Source organism: Bubalus kerabau, chromosome 7 (genome assembly GCF_029407905.1).
Source record: "Bubalus kerabau isolate K-KA32 ecotype Philippines breed swamp buffalo chromosome 7, PCC_UOA_SB_1v2, whole genome shotgun sequence".
Lineage (NCBI taxonomy): Eukaryota > Metazoa > Chordata > Mammalia > Artiodactyla > Bovidae > Bubalus > Bubalus kerabau.
Genome location: NC_073630.1, coordinates 104,905,491 through 104,920,555, shown reverse-complemented (window position 1 = coordinate 104,920,555; position 15,065 = coordinate 104,905,491). Strand labels below are relative to the sequence as shown.

At 39.2% G+C, this 15,065-nt stretch overlaps 1 protein-coding gene across 12 annotated transcripts in view; it reads right to left on the bottom strand.

The window, feature by feature from the left end:
- ARHGAP24 (Rho GTPase activating protein 24) overlaps nt 1-15,065 on the bottom strand; it is a 460,450-nt gene that overhangs the window by 146,337 nt on the left and 299,048 nt on the right. The window lies entirely within an intron of this gene.

The window sequence follows — 15,065 nt, the reverse complement described above, 5'->3', positions numbered from 1 at the left end:
ACTTACTACCCATGTGACTTTAGCAAGGTGTCTGATCTCTATTGTCATAGTTTTTTTAAATCTTAACATGCTAAATTCAATATACATGTAATCTAATAAAATAGAATGTTTCATTCTATCTTTAAAATTCATTATCTGTCTACACATCCCTTGTTCCACCCTACTCAGACACAACTTGCACGACACTTGTATACACACATTTGCACACTCATGTGCCCATGTGTACACTCACACATCTATGTCCATTGTAGGAATGCAAAACAATGTGGAACAATAATTATCCTGCAAACAACTGAATTTTACTCTAATTACAGTTGCATATTTTTTCAATCTAATAACACTGTAATATCTTCCATGTCATGTTCAGTATTGTACTATTAATTCTACAGAACAAAGCATGTTAAAAATTTTTCCTGAGTACTAACAAAAATCACATGAAAAATGACTCATGAGAAAGGTTTAGCTTTGAATGAACAAACTTTCCATAAACTGTCTCTCCATGAATATATACAAATTTATATTTGTCAGAAATTATGTTAAATTATAATATTGGATATAGAGAATCATTATTTCTTATTTTTTTATTATGCACCAATCTCTAAATTCAGATTTATCCTATCAGTTGGAATGAATGTTTAAGCAATATTGGTATGTTGCTGCTGCTAAGTCACTTCAGTCGTGTCCGACTCTGTGCGACCCCATAGACGGCAGCCCAACAGGCTCCCCCGTCCCTGGGATTCTCCAGGCAAGAACAGTGGAGTGGGTTGCCATTTCCTTCTCTAATGCATGAAAGCGAAAAGTGAAAGTGAGGTCGCTCAGTCGTCTCCGACTCTTAGCGACCCCATGGACTGCAGCCTACCAGGCTCCTCCAACCATGGGATTTTCCAGGCAAGAGTACTGGAGTGGGGTGCCATTGCCTTCTCCAATATTGGTATACTTTGGTTTAAATATGATTATCTTATTAGCTTAGCTAAGAAACTGTACATTATTCATAGAAACCACCATCTGCCTTCTAATCTACAATGGATGAGTTAAAAGACTTCAAGTCTAAATTTACGAATCTACTATCAAATGTTTCTTATCACAAATCTCCTTCGGATCTTCTGTTATTTGCATCTTGAATATGGATATTAGCTTTGCCACTTACTAGCTGTTTAACTTTTCCTTACCTGTAAATCTCAGAAAATAATATAACATAGAACTAGAATGCAGGTTTCCTGACAAATGGTGCAGTTTTGATTCTGTTAATCTATTTTATGTTATGAGACACAGAAAATAAAAGAGCTATCTAGCTAATCTAGCATTTTAATGGCAGTATTAACCTAATAGAAAATCTTACTGTACCATCAATCTAATATTTTAAAAACTTAAAGGCAATCATAAAAATTCTAATGGTAACTTGTATATTTGACTCAATAATAATGACAAATTTATTACTCTGCCCATGAGCTCATTTCTTATGGATAATTACAAGAAAAAAGTATAGTATACTTCATACCCTATGCATTTTAGTTTTTTTCATACATTTAAAACTTCTTAATTTGATACATAATTTTCATCCCTTCCACATTTTTCCATTTTTACCTTAGTAATAAGGAAGAAATATGAAAAATTACAAAGAGAGAGAAAAAATTGAACTGAAATATGCAAGAAGCTTTTGAGTAAATTTTGGATGGGAAAAAAACTGGAGGCCATTTATAAATAAATATTTGTTGATTATACACTTTTCAAATATCTTAATGTGAATGGGGTATTTCCTCATGTGAAGTTTTTTATTTTTACTGCTAAGTCCAACTGGTCAACGATGAATCTACTTGGCATTATCAAGAGTAGTCAATGGTCATAGAAAACAAACATAATTACCAAAGGAGAAAGAGAAAGGAGTGATAAATTAGGCAATTAGGATTAGCAGGTACAAACTGTTACTTCTAAAATAGATAAGCAACAAGGTCCTACTATTTAGCTTACTGTTGGGAACTATATTCAACAGCTGTGAAAACCATAATGAAAAAGAACATGAAAAATAATATATATGTATGCACTTTGCTATATACCAGAAACTAATCCAACACTGTAAGTTGACTATGCTTCAACTAAAAAAAAAAAAAAAAAAAGCAGTCAATGGCATGGCCTGACTGACTTTGAAGTCAGAATACCATTTGCCCCTGGTGGGTTTTTGGCTGGCTTATTTGACCTCCCTAAGTCTATCTTCCATGTGTACATCAGGGGTATTGATACCACCCTACCAATGAGCTGGGAGAACCAAACGAGACAAGTTACACAATACACTTGGCACAGAGAGTCGCTCAAACAACATGAGCTCCCTTCCTCTTCCCCTAATGCCAGCTGGCTGGCAGGCCACATTAAACAAAAAAGGAAGCTGTGTTCTCCTTTTTCCAGACAGCTGGTAACCCAGACATCACAGGCCTTTACAAACAATGTTGACTTATTTTTGCCACAGCTGATGTGTATATAACGTGCGTTGCCAGTTCTCCTCATGGTTTGAGTTCATGACCATGGAATAATTGACTTGTTTTTCTTTATTGTTCCTCATTTTATGGGACCCAATTGAGGTAAAGTGGCCGTTTCATTATGTTTTGTACATTTCACAGACCTGGAGGACTTCGTTTATTGTCTTGTAATAACACCAACAAAAATGTTTAATACTGTTTTGTCCCCATCCCAGCCCTCTAATGTATCTCCTGTTAAGCCTTCCAATCTGTGGATGCAGGTACTGGGAAACACAGGTTCAATAACTTGCCCAGCATCACCCGGGTAAAAGGGACAGAGTTGGGATTTGAATTGATACATCCTGATCACAGAGTCTATGCTCTAAATTCATGGAAATGAAAATGAGAGAGCTTGATACTCCCATGGAGTGAACACAGGCTTTAAACTCCCATCTGCTTTCCACTGCACAGAGGTCAGGGTATAGAACATATCACCAAATACCAGAATGATGACAATTATGCATTTATTTAAAAAGAAAAACTCTGGAATTTCCTCTTGAGTGATATATATGCATCTCCTCTTTTTTCTTTTAATATTTATTTGGCTGTGCCAGGTCTTAGTTGTAGCATGCAGGATTTTTGATCTTTATTGTGGCATGTGGGATTTTTTTTTTAACTTGTGGCATGTGAACTTTTAGTTGTAGTATGTACGATTTAGTTCCCTGATCAGGGTTTGAACTCAGACTCCCTACATTGGGAGCATGGAGTCTTAGCCACTGGACCACCACAGAATTCCTTGCATCTCCTTTTATACCACTCAAGTAGAGTGCATGTTTAACAGGCAACATAGTTTAGAAGTGGTCAACAGAGGATGAAATGGTTGGATGGTATCACTGACTCAATGGACATGAGTTTGAGCAACCTCTGGGAGATAGAGAAGGATAGGGAAGCCTTGCATGGTCCAGTCCATGGGGTCTCAAAGAGTCGGACACGACTGAGTGACTGAACAGCAACAACAAAAATATTCAGTAGTTTCAGAGGCACATTCCTCCTCTTTTGGGTCTCTGTTACCTATGGGGAAAGGGTAACATAAGCTGGCTTGTGTGTAAGTGCTTAGACTAGCGCCTGGTACACAATGAGAACTATACTAATTATTTACAATTTTGTTAATATTTTAATGTTATTATTATTATTTACAACCCAGAGGCTGCATAACATAGTGTTTAAGAGCCCAGATTTGTGAACCACGCTGGCTGGGTTCTGACTTCAAATGCACTCTTAACTAGCCAGATCAGATCAGATCAGTCGCTCTGTTGTGTCCGGCTCTTTGTGACCCCATGAATCGCAGCACGCCAGGCCTCCCTGTCCATCACCAACTCCCGGACTAAGTTGTTATTTAACCTCTTCAATTTCCTTACCTGTGAAATGAGAATAATAGAGCTTATTGCATAACAATAAGAATTACTGGGAATAGTTTCTGGTTTACCACTATGCTGCTACTGCTAAGTTGCTTCAGCCGTGTTTGACTCTGTGTGACCCCATAGACGGCAGCCCAACAGGCTCCCCTGTCCCTGGGATTCTCCAGGCAAGAACACTGGAGTGGGTTGCCATTTCCTTCTCCAATGCATGAGAGTGAAAAGTGAAAGTGAAGTTGCTCAGTTGTGCCCAACTCTTAGCGACCCCATGGACTGAAGCCTGCCAGGCTCCTCCATCCATGGGGTTTTCCAGGCAAGAGTACTGGAGTGGGGTGCCATTGCCTTCTCCAACATAAGTCCCATACATATATTATATTTTAGTACTGTTATCATCATCAATTTTATCTATCTTACTATAGGAATAGTTTTGTTTGTTCTTTTGTTTTCCTTTGTTTGTTGTTTTTTTGGGTTTTTTGGGCCCTGATGCCTAGTTTGTGGATCTTAGTTCCCTGACTAGGGATCAAACTTGTGCCCACTCCAGTGAAAGCACAGAGTCCTATCTCTGTACCACCAGGGAAGTCTCAATTTTTGTTTTTATTAGAATTATTTCTTCAAATGAAACTGGACACAAAAGTCCAATATACATAAAGCAGATTTTATATTGTATGGCAATGTGCATAAAGCCACCACTGTCTGGATAAATGGGGGTGAGAATCTCTTCCTCTGACCTCACCCTAGCACACCTGCACATAAGGCACATCCGGGAGCACACTTCATTCAGCAGTGTTAAACAGCCCTGGGCACCAGCAGGGTGCTCCTTGGCAGCCTATAAAGTCGAATTGAGGAGGGTTGATTAAGCAACAACTTAAGGGCTCCTGGCCTCTTTTGACTTGAGGCTAATTGAGTTTGGACCCGACTCGGCTATTTGATAGTTGGGAAGTAATTCCATCCCTTTAACACTTGGTTGTTTCCTCCTTTGCTGTGAGATGGAAATGACCCTATGACCACTTCATAGGGCTGTATTTGGGTAAATAAAAATCTAGTGTAAGTATTTATATCATCTCAATGACACACAAGCCCCAAATTATTGGCGTTCAAATAATCTAAAAAGAAAATTCTTCCATCACTACTTCCTCTTTGAACACTTGTCCTGAAAAAAAAATATGAAATTATATGAAAGGATTGTACTTTTATAATAACATCTTCTCCTTTTGCCCATCTGGTAGAAATAGGAAACGTTGTAATGTACTGCATTTGTTTAAAATAGGAGTTATCAGTAGTCGATTTTGGAGTTTAAAAATCTGCCCATATTTCCTATTTTAAGTAAACAACATAATTTGGATACATCAAAATTTGTACTGAAAAGCAAGCAAGCACACATTTTGAAAACTACATATTTTAACCAAATTTATACCAATGTTGAAAACCATGTGTGTGTGTGTTTTAACAGAGCTTAAAATTATACCTTTTGAATATTTAAAATTATCTCTTATTCATATTAACTAAATCTCAGTTGCCTTAAACCTGGCCTGAAATTAATTACAATAGAAAGCTTCATTATGCATTCTCCCTCAAGAATAGGAAGCAACATGAAATAAAAAGATATATGTTAGAATGACTGAATTCACTAGGAAAAAGAAGAGATACACAAGATCCCTACCCCCTTTCACATCTGAAAAGCATTTTAGAAGTTGAAAAGAAAGTTCCTCTTCACAGAATTTATACAATTTTCAATCACTAGCCCTGAAATATAAACTTGAATTAGAATAAATGAATGCAAGATTTCTAGTCTGACAATATCATCTGAAAGCCTTCCCAATAAGAAGATAAAATATAACAAGAAACTGAGGGAAACTATCAGTGTGGCCAAAGCAAACAAAGAACTGTGCCATGTTATGTGGCTCCATCCTATTTGATGTTCAGTGAATCCTTTCACACTATTTTTTAAAAAACAAGAAAACAGCAAAGGATCCTCCCTCTCTCCTAGAAGCTGTTTTAATAGAGCCTCAACCTAACCCATTTCGAGAGTAAGGATTTACAAGCTGCAGGGGACTACAGTATGGGCTTCCCTGGTGACTCAGAGGGTAAAGAATCTTCATGCCAATATAGGAGACATGGGTTCGATCCCCAGGTTGGGAAGATCCCCTGGACTAGGAAATGGCAACCTACTACAGTATTCTCACCTGGAAAAATGCCACAGACAGAGGAGCCTGGCAGGCTAGGGGGTTGCAAAGGGTTGGACATGGCTTAGTGACTAAACAACAACAAAACAAAGAGACTACCGTGTACTTCGTCTCTCTTTGTTCAGTTACTTGAAAAATCAATTGTGGTAGAAGTTTCCTCTTTTATTTGGTCTTTGATCACAGATTATCTGCTAAAAAAGGTGAAAATATGTAGACATTCAAATGACTTGATCACCTACTTATACTTCTATGGTCACAGTTTCATGAGAGTGTTTTTCATCATGAGTCACTAAACCAATACAATATTGTAAAGTTAAAAATAAAATAATAATTAAAAAAAAAGAATTTCCAGAAAAAAATGCATACTGTACTGATCATACAGAAATAGGCCCTATTGAATGAAAATATTCTATTGAACTGTCATTCTAGATTCAATTTAAAATGATTCCCCATGTCCCTTGAGTACTTTTGAACTTAACATTAGTTTTCCTAAGTAATTTTTTTTATCAAAGTTTACTTCTATTTATTCTGTCATATGTTTTTCATTTTTGCTTTTTCTTATTCTTTTCCCCCCATCCAGATACAGGTTTCTTAAGAAAGGTACTTTATACCTTCTAAATTAATTTCAGTTAAATTAGTATTTATTTTGCATCTGCTTTGGTCAACAGATTGGAATTATTTTATTCTCAAAATTATTTTATTCTCAAAAAGTGTTAGAATTACAGTCAGAGATATGTATATTTAGTGCTTTATATGTAGTGATAAAGAAATTCTGTGTGAACTGTTAACAGGGATTCAAATTTGAGAAAATATTGATAAAAGGTAAAAAATATCTATCCTCTGATATTCAAATTTTAATCGATATGGACACTTTCCTCTCTGAGAAAGGCACTTGGAAGCAAGAACTATGTTAAATAATACCAAATTGCTGTAATACCAAATTACAAATTGCTGTTTTTCATGTTTAAAGATAATTTATGTGATTATTTCTGTTGAGTTCATTCTGTTTCATTACAATTTCCCAAAGCTGTGGGTGTAGCTAATATTTCATTGCCCTTGTGTGTTTCCCCTTCCCTCTAGAATTAAGTATACGTCAAACATGTATTGCTTCCCAGGTGGCAAAGCGGTAAAGAATCCACCTGTCAATGCAGGAGACACAGGAGATGGAGACACAGATTTGATCCCTGGGTCGGGAAGATTCCCCTGGAGTAGGAAATGACAACCCACTCCAGTGTTCTTTCTTGGAGAATCGCATCGACAGAAGAGTCTGGCAGGGTACAGGCCATGGAATCACAAAGAATTGGACACGACTGAGCATGCACGAGCATTTATTAGCTGTCATGTAAGGCAATTAGTTGTTCAGGAGAATGCCATCGACAATACTCAGGTTGTGGCAACTGACCTATGTTTTTTCATTAGAACTGTGTTTAGACCTGAACATCAGCAAAAAAATAAAAACAAGGAACTCAGTTCAGCCAGAGGCAGGTGCAAGGAGAGGAAGAGCAGACACATCCCAGGTGCATCCTCGGGTGAATGATGAAGGCAACAGGTGCACAGAGACGGCAGGTAAATGGATGGGGTGTGGAAAGAGTGACAAAGAGGTGAGGTATGGAAAGCATTTTTTTGGTGTATGGATGAAAGGAAATGTGCCTGAAAGATCACAGACCCAAATACCCTTTCCCCAATACTAGCAGCTTTTTTTTTTTTTTCCCTCAATGAACCTTATTTTAGCATTAAGTTGTATGACTCAGCTAGCTGAGTCAACTTAAACTATAGACCAGGTTGGCAGAAAAAAAGCAACATATACAAGCAAAGGAAATGTGGGAGAAAACATATGAGCACTCTCTGTATATAGTGATCTTCTGAGTTTTCTCCTAAGGGATAAACTACAATGAAGTAAATTAATGATAATTGAAGTTTAACTCCTAAAGATATCCCCAGAGATCAACATTCCCTTAAAAATTAATTGCCATAGCTGTGCTGGAATAATGGCCTATACTTGCTGAGTACACATATTAATGGGGCTTCTGCATATAAACATTATTCTTTTTTCTTCTCCTTCTTGGCATTTGCAGGTTGTGCTTCTATTCTATGAGCTAGAATAGCTCCTCTCAAACTTTATTGTATAAATAAAACATGAGGTTTTAGGTAAAGATGCAGAGTTTGATTCAGTGGACCCTTAGATGAGGCTGAAGGTTCTGTATTCCTAACCAGCTCTGAGGTGATACTGATGCTGCCAATCCATTGACCACACTTTGGACAGCACTGACATAATAAAACAGCCAGTCCTATTCTCTGAATTCTCCCTGGCTTTCTTTTTTAATTTTTTATTTATTTATTTGGCTGCACCAGGTCTGAGTTGTGGCATGTGGAACCTTTTAGTCATGGCACGTGAACTCAGTTGCAGCATATGGGTTCATTTCCCTGAACAGGGATCGAACCTGGGGCCCCGTCTTTGGGAGCACAGAGTTTCAGCCACTGAACCAGCGGGGAAGTCCCTTGTCATCACCTCACTAGAGCCAACGTTATGAGTTGAATTGTGTCTACCCCCCAAAAAAAGATATGATGAAGCTCTAACCCCTGGTATCTCACAATGTAAACTTATTTGGAAATAGAAAGGGTCTCTACAAAGATAATTAAGTCAGTAGAGTAGGCCCTCATCTAATATGACTGGTGTCCTTATAAAGAGGGGAACTTTGGACCCAGAGACAGAGACTCACAGGAGGAAGATGATGTAAAGACAGAAGGATAAGATGGCTATCTACAAGCTAAGGAGAGAGGCCTGGAACAGATCCATTCCCAGTAGCCTTCAGAAATGGCATTGACCTGCCAGCACCTTGATTTTAGACTTCCGGCCTCCTAAAGTGTGACACAGTATATTTCTGTTGTATAAGCCACCCAGTTTGTGGAATCTTGTTATGGCAGCCTTAGGAAAGTAGTACAGATTCGTATTAGCAGCTTTTCCCTGACACCTTTCTCCTCTCTGACCTGTATGAACCATTTCAGCACACCACTAAACTTAGTACAATGTCAAGAATGTGAGGGCAACATTCCACACACAGATAAGGTAACACAGAGGGCTAGGTCATGTTTCTCAGGTCTGCCTAAGACAAAAGCTTGGATTGGCCCTAGACTTGTTGCAGGCGTTAATCATGGAACAGGTTAAATCTACCGTCTGGGTTAGTTCCCCTTGTGTGTGTGTGTATGCTAAATTACTACAGTCATCTCCGACTCTGAGACCCCATGGACTGTGACCTGCCAGGCTTCCCAGGCTTCCATGTGATTCTCCAGGCAAAAAAACTAGAGTGGATTGCCATGCACTTCTCCAGGGGATCTTCCCAACTGAGGGATCAAACCCGCATCTCTGTTGTCTCCTGCACTGGCAAGCAGGTTCTTTACCACTGCTGCTGTTAAGTCACTTCAGTCGTGTCCCACTCTGTGCGACCCCATAGATGGCAGCCCACCAGGCTCTCCCGTCTCTGGGATTCCCCAGGCAAGAACACTGGAGTGGGTTGCCATTTCCTTCTCCAATGCAAGAAAGTGAAAAGTGAAAGTGAAGTCGCTCAGTCGTGTCTGACTCTTAGCGACCCCACGGACTGCAGCCTACCAGGCTCCTCCGCACATGGGATTTTCCAGGCAAGAGTACTGGAGTGGGGTGCCATTGCCTTCTCCGTCTTTACCACTAACACCACCTAACACTCAAAGGACACAGTCTCAGACTTTTGTGAATCTTGAAATTCTCAAATGCTTCTATAGAGAATAATTTCCTTCAGAAAATGAAACTTGGAGTGTTCCTTTAATAATCCTATACGCATAGACCTAAAATAAATTATAAAGGCACTGAAATGGTTTTCCACATCATTTTTTTTGTCGTTGTTGTTGCTGCTGCTATTTAGCACATCTGGTGGACTCCTTTTTACGTAGATCATCGGTACTGCCAAATTTGAACTCCATCGTTTATTCAAAATTGCCCTTGTCTATGAATTCCCACTTGTTTCCACCTCTTCACATTGTGCTTCATACCCTACAAAGTGCTTTTCTTTTTGAAGCCACTTTTCTGCAATGAAACAAGGCTGTTCTATTTTTGTTTTTATTTTTATTTTTTTATCTATTTTTGTTTTTAAATCACACTATGAAAGTTACTAAGTTTGCAGTGAATACACGTGGAAAGAACAATCCATATAGATTTTAATGTGAAAAGTGTAGGAAAGAATGGGGTAAACTGATCTTACTCAGTAGCTAAATGATGGGTCTGGACAAATCAGTCTCACTCCAAACATGATTCAGATACATTCCTCAGCAAAGTGACAAATTACTCAAGATCTTTGCATTCATTTCAAAAGAGTAAAACACAAGCTTCCAAGGTCTGTGAAAGTCAAGGGTGGGGAGTTCTTGATTTTGGTACTTAGCCATTTCTGAATATAGTTCATCTCATTTTTTAAGCTCTCTGTGGTTCCCAACTGGGGGGTGGTACCACTCCCTGAAGGGGTGTATGGAAAAGTGTAGGAGTGTTTGAGTTTTCAGAAGAAATGGAGGGAGTTATTGGCATTTAATGGGCAAGGCCTGGGGAAACTAAATAAAGCAAAGCAAGAGATAATAAATCTTTGCCCCTCGCCAGACGCCTACAGCTTCTCTATGTTGAGGCCCTCCGCCCATTTGGACATGTCTTTAAGATGAATGGTCTTTCCAGTTTGGGCTCTGGGCTCACCTCTTGACTTCTACCCGAAACCATGCTGACTTCACAGGTTTCCTTGTCTCTGATTTAACAGGTGTGCCATTCCTTTGCATGTTCAGAGAATGCTGGTTTCTCCCCCCCTTCACTTATGGGCTGTAATGAAGAACATACTGTGTAACTAACGTATCTATTCTGGATTGCTGCTGTTGTTTTAGCATTATAGACAAATCCAACATGTATTTCAGACAGGATATCGTGAAGATGTTTTTAAGCATTCTTTTTGCAACCATCCAGCTCTCTCCACTATTATGGTTATGGTCTCATTTCTTCCTTTTTTACTTCCTTCTTCAAACACAAATAAGCACTTGCTCTAAGACATGGTGTTCAGACTCATGGAAGAAGGTTACATATAATGATAATCAGATCTTCCTTCCAGTATAGCCAGATTTACCATCTTTTATTTCTCATTATTTATTTTCCTTATTCCCCCTGATAACTTTCCCCAACTTTGAGCTTTTGCCTGATCTGAAAAAAAAAACTCACTCCACAAAACTGTGGCAATTATATTTGCTAAAATATCTCCTTTCACATCTATATTGATTAGCTTTTTAATGATTTTTCCCACCAAAAAACAAGTCTACATACATAATTTATCATTTTAACTTTAAAATTTGTAACGTATGCTAACGTCAGAGATGTTACAAACTGAAGCTTAAAAGGTTAAACAACTTTCCCACAGTAAAACAACTTGTTCATGGATTTAAAAACAGGTCTAACAGCCCCTAATGCCTGTGTTCTTAATGAATATAAAATATTCCTGATAATTAAAATCACCTTCTTGTGACTGCTAGTGAACTTTATATGCCCTACATTTAAATCTCAGCATAGACGCGGTTGACCTTCATTCTCAGCGCCTTGGCTAAATTCATCACGACTGTTTTAGAAAAGCGGTTATACCTTCCAAGTTTCTATTACAAATAAATCAAAAAAAAAAGTTTAAAAGCTTCCCTGGGTTTCTTAGCTAATACAAAACCCACAGAGCAGAAGTTCCAAATATAACTAGGTAGTCCTCTGTGATTTTTCAATGTCTGCAGGCTTTTGAAGTGCTGTGAATGTGCCTTAATCTGTTGCTAGGAACACTGCGCACTGCTCCAAACAGGCTGCCAGTCTGAGAAACCTAGCGTGAATGACATAAGTGTTTCTTTCATCCAGGTCAGAGGATGGTGTGCGGTGTTATGGGAGGTCAGAGGAGGGGAGGAATTCAGGATCGAGAGAGGAACTAGAGGAAAAGGAAGTGACAAAGAAGAAAGAGGCCACAGACCCTAAAGGAAAAGCTTTCCAACTGAAGCTCTTCTGCTCTTACCAAGCACACTCCCCTTGAGAGCTTTTCGAGTTGGTTCAATCTAGTCTGACAACAGCTCAGAAGGGCCCGGGCACAGCTGACAATATTTCGTTCCCTTGTCACTCCATGGAAATCACAGATGAGAAACCTGCTGATACCAGAGTCAGTGAAGCCACTTTGAGGCCTCAGTCATGCGTCAGATTTGGGAATCAGGAGAGTTCAGAGCAAGAAATCAGTCTGTAATTTTTTCCCGGTACTGGTCTGGTCCCAGGATAAAACCCAGAGCATCTGCTTTGGAATGAAAACAAGAAATTGGTGATTTACACGTATCCCTTTCTTTGCTTCCTTTCATCTCAGGATCTTTGGTGTCTGAAAGACACAGAGAATGATGGGGAAGGTGTGTGGAGAATGAACACTTAGAACACCTCCCTTCTGCTATAACCGTCGCAATTACCACCAAGCCCAGGCACCTCTCGGGCAGCAGGCTGCCACTTCTACTCCTGTTCATGGCTGCTTAGTGATTCGGTCACTGTAGCATCTTCTCTGTGCAAATCAGTACACCAACGCCTTCTTCTAGTGTGCGTGTAGTTTCATATTTTACGTCTAAATCTTCGACTCCTCTAGAATTTATTTTGGGGTAAAAGATAAGCCCTTGTCCCCCTCAGATGGCTATCTTGTTGTACCCAATTGTGCTCAGTTGCTCTTTGTGACCCCCTGGACTGTAGCTTGCGAAGCTCCTCTGTCTGTGAGATTTCCCAGGCAACAGTACTGGAGTGGATTGCCATTTCCTACTGCAGGGGATCTTCCCAACCCAGGGATCGAACCCAAGTTTCTTGCATCTCCTGCATTTGGCAGGTGGGTTCTTTACCACTGCACCACCTGGGAAGCCAGTAGTACCAATACCTGTTGTTAACTCAGTCATTCTTCCCCCACCGTTTGGAAGTTCCATATTTATTACACAATAAATTCCCATGGGAAATTCCAGTAACTGGAATGGAGAAACTAAATAGGGAGAGGGAGAAAATTCTCTTTCCACTGCAACACCGTATGCATGCTTTCTCCTTTCCTTTATGTTTAAAAACGATGAAACAGAAATATTACGAGGGAAAATGCCACACTTCTAAGGCGTCGTCTGATTACAGGTTATTTTTAGCACACGTTGGTCTATCCTAATTTGATAAATTAGCTATCCTATTCATCTGCTAAATGTTCTTGATCCCTCTGTGCATTACTGCTGACTGAAGGAGTAGGGCATTATAAATGACGGTTTTGCCAGTTCAGCTGAAACAGAATTGTTACTCAATTTATATATGTCCCTTGCCACATTTTATATTTGTTTATACTAGCGGCTCGTCGTGAATATTTTTAAGTGACAAGAGACTCAGCTTTTGTTTGAGCAGAATAATCAACATAATTTGCTCTTCTTTCCTTAATTCCCTTATTATGAAGATCATAGTGAAAACAATGCAAAGGCTCTTAGGGAATCTGAATAAAATTCTGCCAATGAGCTCAGGTGACTGAATGAATCATTTATTTATCCATTGAGCAATTATTTATTAACTTGTGTGTGCCAGGAGTTGGTTCCAACCAAAGGTGAATGGTGAGTGCATAAAGTTAAACTTTCTTTAATAATTACAGCCTATTTAAGGATTTTAACACAACTCTAATGTGGAAGCATTTATTGTTAGACTCTAACTCGAATAATATACAGCTGTGTACGCCAAGTAAAATGTGCCTAGTTTTTAAATAAAGAGGATTTAGCTATTTTTGATCTTTTTGTTGTTTTAAAGTATTGAATTTAAAAAACAAAACCAACTGAACCAAAACCTTTCTGGAGTTTACTGGCAGAGGTCATGGAATTGATGAAGAGGTACATTTCATGTCAAGAGATTGTTGTCCATAGTGGACCAACCAGGTGAATACCAAATTTGGCAAAATGATACTAAGTAATCAATATATTTCTGTTTGGGTGTGCTAGTGTGTATTAGCAATGCCTTTTAATTTTCTGTATTTCTTAAAAAAATTTTTTTTTTACTGGAGTATAGTTGCTTTACAATGTTGGGCTAGTTTCCGTTGTACAGCAAAGTGAATCAGCTGTATGTATACATGTATACACTCTTTTTTGGATATCCTATCTGTAATCTAGAAAAATGGTACAGATGAACCTATTTGCAGAGTAGAAATAGAGACACAGACATAGAGCACAAATGTATGAACACCAAGTGGGGAAATGGGAGATGGAATGAAACGGGAGATTGGGATTGATACATATACTCTACTATGCATAAAATAGATAACTAATGAGAACCTGCTGTATAGCACAGGGCATCTACTCAGTGCCCTGTGGGGACCTAAATTTTCTGTATTTCAAATGTTTGGCATCTGGGCTTTGTTGACCATAAACAAGCTGCCCTTTCTAGGGCAAGCCAATTCCTAAAGATAGGAAAGACTAACCCAGAGCATGCCTTTTAATGCAAATAAATCAGTTCTGAGCCCTGACCCCAATCAGGTCCTTTATCTGAGTCTCACAAGGCACTCATACTCTGGGCTAATATCCATTTGCCCTAGGCATCTCAGGACCAGGTACGTAGACAACTAGAGACTCTATGCCCCAGAGACTGCTGAAATTATTCCAACGATACAAGCCTAAGCTTTCTTACCCTACTTTGTTCTTCCCCAGTTCAGTTCAGTCACTCAGTCATGTCCAACTCTTTGTGACCCCATGAACCGCAGCATGCCAGGCCTCCCTGTCCATCACCAGCTCCCGGAGTTTACCCAAACTCATGTCCATTGAGTCAGTGATGCCATCTAACCATCTCATCCTCTGTCGTCCCCTTCTCCTCCCGCCCTCAATCTTTCCCAGCATCAGGGTCTTTTCAAATGAGTCAGGTCTTCGCATCAGGTGGCCAAAATATGTGTTCTTCCCCAAGGAAAGCACAATAAAGGCTCTTGGCCATGCTTTCCTCTTTCTCTCTCTCTGCCTTCTGACCAACCCTGGCG